Source organism: Coenobita brevimanus, chromosome 99 (assembly GCF_032717465.1).
Source record: "Coenobita brevimanus isolate Jiangsu-jjx chromosome 99, ASM3271746v2, whole genome shotgun sequence".
NCBI classification, from domain to species: domain Eukaryota; kingdom Metazoa; phylum Arthropoda; class Malacostraca; order Decapoda; family Coenobitidae; genus Coenobita; species Coenobita brevimanus.
The window spans coordinates 2,901,582-2,910,060 of NC_137052.1; the positions used below are offsets into that span (position 1 = coordinate 2,901,582).

Here is an 8,479-nt window from a genome sequence, read left to right on the forward strand (position 1 = left end):
ACTCCACCTCCACCGAGTTCCTGGGTCCTGTGGAGGTGTGGGGAGGGCAGCCTGATCCTCCTGAAGGGCGTGGGAGTCATGGCTGCAAGGCTTTGGGGAGGGGAACAGCGAGAGAACACGAGGGGAAAGATGGCTCCCCTCGCGACCATGTGCACACCAGCTGAGGGAGACCTATCAGACTCCGCCCCCTCGCATTTTTCCCTCACGTAAACCCCTCAAACCTCTGTCAAACCCCAAAATTAACTCCCAGGGACAAAATTTAAGTAATATTCTTTCCTTCCATCACTAGAAACCCCAAATCTAAGCCAGGGTTGGATCTAGTTTAGCGAGAAACAATAATGGCGCAAGGCATCTGCTGCGCCTCGACTGGGGGTCCGCCAGAGCCACGCGCTTGAGGTCAGTGTGGATCGAGACTCCGTGCGGGGAGGTACGTCGCCGCTCCTTAGGATTATACCACAAGTGTCCTCTAACTCCCTGGCTTATTTTTACGTGATTTAAACCAGTGTAAATAAACCAGAACACAATATACCACACATTTACAACCCTAAGTGTGTAAACCAAACCTGTGTTCCATTTCTTTCTTACCGGGCAAAGTGTCTCAAAAAATTTCGTGAGGGAAACTTTGCATGAACGACACTGATTCGAAGCTGTGATTCGTGAAAACCTTGCGATGATCTAAGTCCCAGGCCTCCAGGAAGCGAGTTTGGCACGGTTCCTTCAACAACGCGTTTTCTCTGACGCAATATCGGGTGAGTGCAAACCTTATGGTAAAAATATCGTCCAACAGGTTTTTTTTTCCTAGCCCTATTGCCCAAAACTTGACGAATAAATGTATATTAAGGAAAATAACCTTTACTTTGTCGTGACGCAAGAGAACATAATTGACAGTGCAGAACTTACGGCAAAATTTGTAGTCCATAATTTTCCAGTTTTTCCTGTCCTGCTGCCGAAATCTAGAGAATGGAAAAATAAAGAAAAATATAAAGAAAAATAAACACTTCCACTCTGACCTATCACAAGAACACATAATTTTCAGTTCAGAATCTATGGCAAAAATCTTCGTCCATAATTTTCCTGTTTTTCCTGCCCTATTGCCCGGCACTAGAGACGAAAATAAAAATATATATAAAGAAAAATACACACTTCCACTCTGACCTAACGTAAGGGAACACACGCAGAAAAATTCGTTCATGATTTTTTTTTTTTTTTTTTTTTTTTTTTTTTTGCCGTATTTCCCACAACTGACGAAAAAATAAAGAAAACTAGAATGGCAATCAGTAGAGTGCATACCTCCGCCAAGGCCCAACATGCAGTTCCTCTTACTTCAATCCAGTCTAATCCAATATGGAAAAAGACTATCCCTAAGCATATTTAAATCCGCTAGATCCGGAATTGTATATGGATCCGCGCCAAACTGTACACATTCGCAGATACCATCCTAAATATGCCTGATTTTTTTCAAGATCCATGCAATAGGCCTATTCACTGAATAATTTACGAAAATGTCGAAAACGCCTTTTCTCGCAATGTTAAAATGAAAAAAAAAAAAAAAAATCCTGGATCCGCACCTTTATACGGATCAGCACCAAAATTTAATGGAGTGTATTCTGGGTCAAGGCTCATTCTTCTACCAAGTTTCGTGGAAATCCGTCCAGTAGTTTTTGTGTAGCCTTGCTCACAAACCAACCAACACACAAACAACCAAACGGACAAGGGTGAAAACATAACCTCCTTGGCGGAGGTAATAAACATCTTGCTCTAACAACCCCTTCCCTCCAATGACGCCTGTTCCTATTTTATTCTTACTGATCCCAGGCGATAGCTGACGAGAGCGTCCAGGTGGTGAAGGGGTTAATCTATCTATTTGTCCATCTATCTTTGGCCAGATGCTTTAATCCTGTAAGGGGTGGCCACAAACAAATCGCCTCCATGTCCCCTTATCCCCTGCCATTTCGTTGCCCTCCCCCCAACTTGCATCCCCTCTCTCATAAGCTATACCTCTCTACTCCATCCCTCCATCTCATCCTCAGTCTCTCCCTCTCCCTTCATCCACCTCACTCACATACACTCTCCTAGTTAGTCTCTCACTCTCCTGCCTCCATGTCGCCCTGTCCCGTGCCATATCGCTGCCCTCCCCCAATTTACATCCTCTCTCTCATATCCTCCTCTATGCATTATGGAAGGCAAACTTTCCTTATCATTCTTTTGTTAAACTGCCCTATTTTTCTACCTATAAATGAGGGGATAGGAATCTGTAGTACACTTATGGACTCTGCAGTACACTTATGGAGTCTGTAGTACACTTATGGAATCTATAGTACACTTATGGACTCTGTACTACACTTAAGGAATCTATAGTACACTTATGGAATCTGTAGTACACTTAAGGAATCTGTAGTACATTTATGGAATTTGTAGTACACTTAAGGAATCTGTAGTACACTTACGGAATCTGTAGTACACTTATGGAATCTGTAATAGCCTACACTTAAGGACTCTGTAGTACACTTAAGGACTCTGTAGTACACTTAAGGAATCTGTAGTACACTTAAGGAATCTGCAGTGCACTTATAAATAGGCCACTTAGATGTAACAAGTGGGAAGTGTAAAATAGGGAGCAATAAGCTCTCTCATCAGTTTCCTATTATTCTCGCCTCATTTCACACTAAACAAAATGAGGCAGGTTGAATCTACCACCACCACCCCACCTCTATGTCTATCTGTCTATCTATCTATCTGCCTCTCTATCTATCTAACCTAACCACCACCACCACCATATCTATCTATCTATCCATCTAACCTAAACACCACCACCACATCTATCTATCTATCTAACCTAACCACCGCCACCGCCACATCCACCTACCTATCTATTTAACCCAACCATCACCACCACATCTATCTATCCATTGCCTGTCCCCGCATCCTGTGAGGGGTGGCCTAGATAAATGGACCTCCAGGCGTTATGTCCCTACTCAGTAAAGACCTATTCAAACACCATTCCAATTCTGAATCATTCTTTATCCACATAATCTCTGTACCCACTAATTAAATACACAGAGACGTTGTTACCTGTCCCACCTGTCCTCGGTAATTAACTCAGGTGAGATTTTGTAATTAAGGTAACGGTGGGGAGGATTATGAATTTTGTGGCCAGGTACAAAGACAGGTTACAGGTTCTTATTTGTATTTTTGTATCAGTTCTATTCTTCCCTCCTCCTCGTCATTATTATTATTATTATTATTATTATCAATACTATAATTATCAACCACAACCATCATTACCATCAGTCATTACTCGTCAGCATCATCAACTACAACCATCATCATTACTGACATCATCATAAATCATCTTTCATCATTATCATCATCATCATCTACCACCACTTTCATCAACAATCATTATCTCCATTATCGATCACCAACCACCGTCATCATTACCACTATCAGACAAATTACAAATAAATAAATGAACAATAAAGATAAGACGACCTCTGACTCCGGCAACGATAAGCGTCACTATTACAGCTCAGCCATAAGTACATACATACATACATACATACATAATCTCTTTAGCATTATCGTAAAATTTGATGGAGAGTCTCTTGAGTGTGTGGAAGGATTTTGTTATCTGGGAGACATGTGCTGGAGATGAAGCTAGAACTATGGCTAGAGGGAGAAGTGGTTGGAAGAAGTTCAGGGAGCTGTTGCCTCTCCTGACTCTGACAGGCTCTCCGTCCGTGCTAAGGGATCTTTGTATGCGGCATGTGTTAGGAGTGTAATACTGTATGGTAGTGAGACCTGGGCAGTAAAGGAAGAGGATATTTCGTAGGTTCAAACCTACAGAACTGACAATTATGTGGATGTGTAGTGCGTCCTTGAGTGCGAGGCCTAGGGGGCCAGCTTTACGATGGAAGTGTTAACAGGAAGAATGGGACTGGTGTGTACTGGTGCTGTGATGAAGACGGGCAGACTGACATGGCTTGGGCATGCTGAGCGGATGAAGGATGACAACTGGGTGCTTAAGGTGTGATGTGTAAACTTCGGGGGTAGAGATGCGAGAGGCAGACAGAAAAAAGAAAACTGGGACGAGGTCATAGAGTGTGACCTCAGGGATAAGGGACTGAATAGGAAGGCTGCCAGAGATCGAGCAGCGTGGAAAGCCGTCATTATCAGGTGACCAAGTCGACGCATGCAGGTATGTTAGAGTCTTTATAAACGATACGATTATCTGTGGTAATACCGCACCGTAATATAAAGAATAACGTCTGGGAAATACTAATAATTTAATTTCATTTGGAGAAGAGGGGAAGTGTGAAGAAAACTTTAAAATATACAAATACATGAATGATTAGTATTTATCGTAAAACTTTACATGGTGGTATCAGACAGTAATATAAGATGAGCTGCTGAAAAACACACACACAAAAAATCTAAAGTACTTTGAAGAAGGATGTCTGAAAAAGTCTTAAAACTGTGTGTAAGAATCCAGTGTCTCCACGCTATAAATAACCTGGCCACACACCGCTTGGAGACAGCATAAAGACATCGCTGAGGAGACTTAAGAACGCTGCTATGTGGAGAAATACCATCCACCTATTTCCTCAATTTTCTTTCCTTTTTTACTGTTTTTTTTCCAGTATAATCTAATGCACTTTATCTCAAATGAACCAGGCTTCATTTTGGATTCTGTGTGTGTGTGTGTGTGTGTGTTTTTTATGTATGCAGTACGGTTTTTATTTTTATTTTTATTTATTTATTAATTTTTTTGAGGTGCAGCCAAGAATTTCAACTCTTGGATGAAGCTTGAATGAATGTGCGGTCCAGATCAGGAGGTATACTGTTTATAAATCTCTCTCTCTCTCTCTCTCTCTCCCCGATCTCTTTTTAACAGTTTCTCACACCTCTTTCTTAACACATACTTTCTCACACTTTCACTCTTGCTTTTTCACACATCCCCCTCCCTCACATTCTCTCTCTCTCTCTCTCTCTCTCTCTCTCTCTCTCATCTAGGCCAAACAATTTTATTTAACAGAGTGAGTCAAAGAAACCTGACAGTTTTAATGACTAACAGGGACTGGAGAGAGAGAGAGAGAGAGAGAGAGAGAGAGAGAGAGAGAGAGAGAGAGACGCGTCCACGAAAGCGCTAATTAAGGCTCTCCATCTGCTATATTTGTGGTTGCGTAGCGGAATTGTGCTTATCATTAGCGCCTCCTGCCTCGCCTCCATAGCGCCCCTCAGAAGTACCTGATAATTAGCAAGATAGCGCTTCTTGGGAATTTGTAATGCTGGATGGGTTTGCTAAGGAATTTTTGCCGGGGTGGGGTTGCTTGGATAGATAGATGAATAGGTAGGTAGGTATGTAGACAGATAGACAGACAGACAGACTGATAGGAAGGTAGGTAGGTAGGTAGGTAGGTAGGTAGGCAGGTAGGTAGGTAGGTATGTAGGTAGGTGGGCAGGCAGGCAGGTATGTAGATAGACAGATAGATAGATAGAGACAGACAGATAGATACAGATAGATAGATAGGTAGGTAGGTAGGTAGACAGATAGACAGACAGAGATGGAGATGGATGGATTAATTTCTTAGGCTGGATATATTTGTTTTGTGCTTTTTGCTAGGGTGGGGTGGTTTGGATATAGATAGACAGATGGATAGACAGACAGACAGATAGACTGACTGAAAGACAGACAGACACGCAGCTAGATGGATGGATGGCTTTCATAAGAATTTGTGATGATGAGTATAATTGGTACTTTTTTTACGGTGTGATGGCTGCGTGAAGACAGAAGGGTAGATAAATAAATAGGTAGATAGATAGACAGATAGATAGACTGATAGATAGATAGACAGACAGATAGATGAGTAAATAGACAGACAGGCACGGGACAGAATGCAGATGACAGTAAAAGGCGAATTACTCAGAACGCGGAACAGATTAATCTTTCTCGAATTCAGACACACTTGATTGGATGAATTTGCGTAAGCACAAGTGGGATTAGGGCCTGTGTGTGTGTGTGTGTGTGTGTGTGTGTGTGTGTGTGTGTGTGTGTGTGTGTGTGTGTGTGTGTGTGTGTAGAGTGGGTGACTATGCAATGCTGTGTCATGGAATTCCTGGTAAAATAGACCATACTACACTACACTCCACCCCTACACACACCCCCTACACACCCCTAGACTACACATCCCTACACTACACACCCCTACACCCCACACACCCCTTCTACACACCCCCGCACTACACATCCCTACGGTCTTCTCTCACCCACACACTCCAGATGCTCTCCTCTCTCACCTCGTACGCTCTTACCTCCTTACCTCCTGCCCCCACTCTTACACAGCCTATCATGTTAGTACTTCTCTCAGCTTAGGAAAATCGTGATATATACGGAAACAGCAGAATACGTCACTAGGTTCATATAAGCGATGTGGTAAATCCATTGACTGCCACAGCTTTCCCAAAGATGAACACAAAAAATTACAAAAAAAAAAAAAAAGGAACTAGAAAGAACACCGAAAAAGGAACGAAAAATAATATATAAAAAAGGAACGAAAAAAAAAAAAAAATACAAGTACCGATGAAAGTTAATATGGATCTACGTAAAAACCTAGGACTGACAGAATCATTCATTTCATTCGTTCATTGCCAGACGCCATGTATCCCAAACGGGGTGGCCAAGGGCTCAGAGTTAATTGTTTTACAGGGAGGGGCACTAATCCTCCACCAACCCCACTTGACCATAGATTAAAAAATAAAATAAAATAAAATAATACTGTAGCCTAATGTGAGACGGCCAAAGAATGGATATATTTTAGTTTTTTGTTTTTTTTAATTCCCTTCATACCACGTTTATCCATTATACAAAGCAACATTGTTTTTTTTTTTAAGAGGGTGATGTTTTTGAGTGTGTGTCAGTTCAGGCTTTAAATTCTGAAAGAACTTGAAATCCATATATTTTTTTTATTTATTTATTTAGCTTCTATACTGGTAGCTACTGACGTGAATCCCAAATATAAAGAGATAACTATGGTAGATTCGAGAGAGAGAGAGAGAGAGAGAGAGAGAGAGAGAGAAGCCCTGATGGAGAGGTGAAAGGAAGAAGATGGGGGATGGAACGGAAGTGAGGGGAGCCTTTAAAATATCTACCCTATACCCTCTTCTTCTTCTCTCTCTCTCAACCCATCAGTTCCCATCATTTCCTCTCTTTCCGTCTCCCCACCCCCCCTTTACCCTTTCCTCCTTCCCTTCCCCTTTACTCTTCTTTTCCCCTCCATTCCTCCTCTATTTCCCCTCCCCTCCCATGTCCCATTCTTCCTCTTCCTTATCACCTCTCTCACTCTTTCCTCCTCCTCCTCTCTCTCCCCTTCCCTCCTCTTCTTCCTCCTCATCCTCTCTTCCTTTCCCCTCCTCCTCCCCTCTTCTCTCCTTCCCCTCATCCTCTTCCTCCTCTTTAACCCCGGCGTACATTCGCGTCCTCTCGTTCCACCTCATTGTCCTTTCCGTACTCTCTCTCTCTCTCTCTCTCTCTCTCTCTCTCTCTCTCTCTCTCTCTCTCTCTCTCTCTCAAGGAAGATAAGAAAGCTGAGGAGGAGGAAGGGAATGTGAAACAGGATGATGATGATGATGATGATGATGATGATGATGATGATGATGATGATGATGAGAAGGAGGAGGAAAGAAGAGGGAGGGAAGGGAGGAAAAGAGAAGAGGAGAGAAGGAAAAAGTAGAGAAGGAGGAGGATGGGAGGAAGATGATGATGACAATGATGAGAGAGAGAGAGAAAGAGAGACAGAGAGGGGGGGGGAGACTCAAATATGCGGGTGTGGTATAGCCTATCTCTCCTCTCTCCATTCCTTCCCTCCTCCTCTCCCTTCTCCCTCCTTCCCTCCCTCCCCCTCCTTTCCTCCTTACCTCTCTTCCCTTCGTCCCTTCATAGCTTTCTTTACCTCAGTCCTTTTTTCTCCTCCCCCCTACCTTCTCTTTCTCTTCCCTCTCTTCTCTTCCTCCTCCCTAATTATCTCTTCCTCCTTTTCATTCTTCCTCCTTCCCTACTTTCCTTCTCTCTCCTCCTTCATCTCCCTCCCTACCTCCCTCCCCCCCTTCTTTCCTTCCTGCCCTCTTCACTCCTTTCTTCTTTCCCGCGAGAGAGAGAGAGAGAGAGAGAGAGAGAGAAGAAAAACGCAGAGAAGATGCATTTTGGTATCATTAAATTCACCCAAAAATAAACAGATAAATAAACTAGACATAATAACTAAACAAACAAACAAGGAGATTAATAAGCAAACAAATAAATATAAACAAAGCAAGTAAACACAAATATAAACAGTACAAAAAATAAACAAGAAAACATTACAGAAATATGTACAAACGAAATAATCCAAGTAAACACACAATTAGACACATAAACAAGAATAGTAAAAAAAAAAAAATAATAATAATCATCTCCTGGTCTGGTGTTGCTCAAAGGGTTAATGGA

The 8,479-nt window shown here is 42.3% G+C and overlaps 1 protein-coding gene across 5 annotated transcripts in view; it reads left to right on the forward strand.

Moving 5' to 3' along the window:
- Positions 1-312: 312 nt before the first annotated feature.
- Positions 313-8,479, forward strand: part of LOC145414427 (irregular chiasm C-roughest protein-like) — a 76,200-nt gene continuing 68,033 nt past the window's right edge. For 3 of the 5 annotated variants that reach the window (XM_080283970.1, XM_080283974.1, XM_080283971.1), the window contains exon 1: positions 314-749. The gene's annotated coding sequence lies outside the window, so the exon portion shown is untranslated. Of the gene's footprint in view, positions 750-8,479 lie in introns of all 5 variants that reach the window. The other 2 variants (XM_080283973.1, XM_080283975.1) reach the window with 1 other exon arrangement.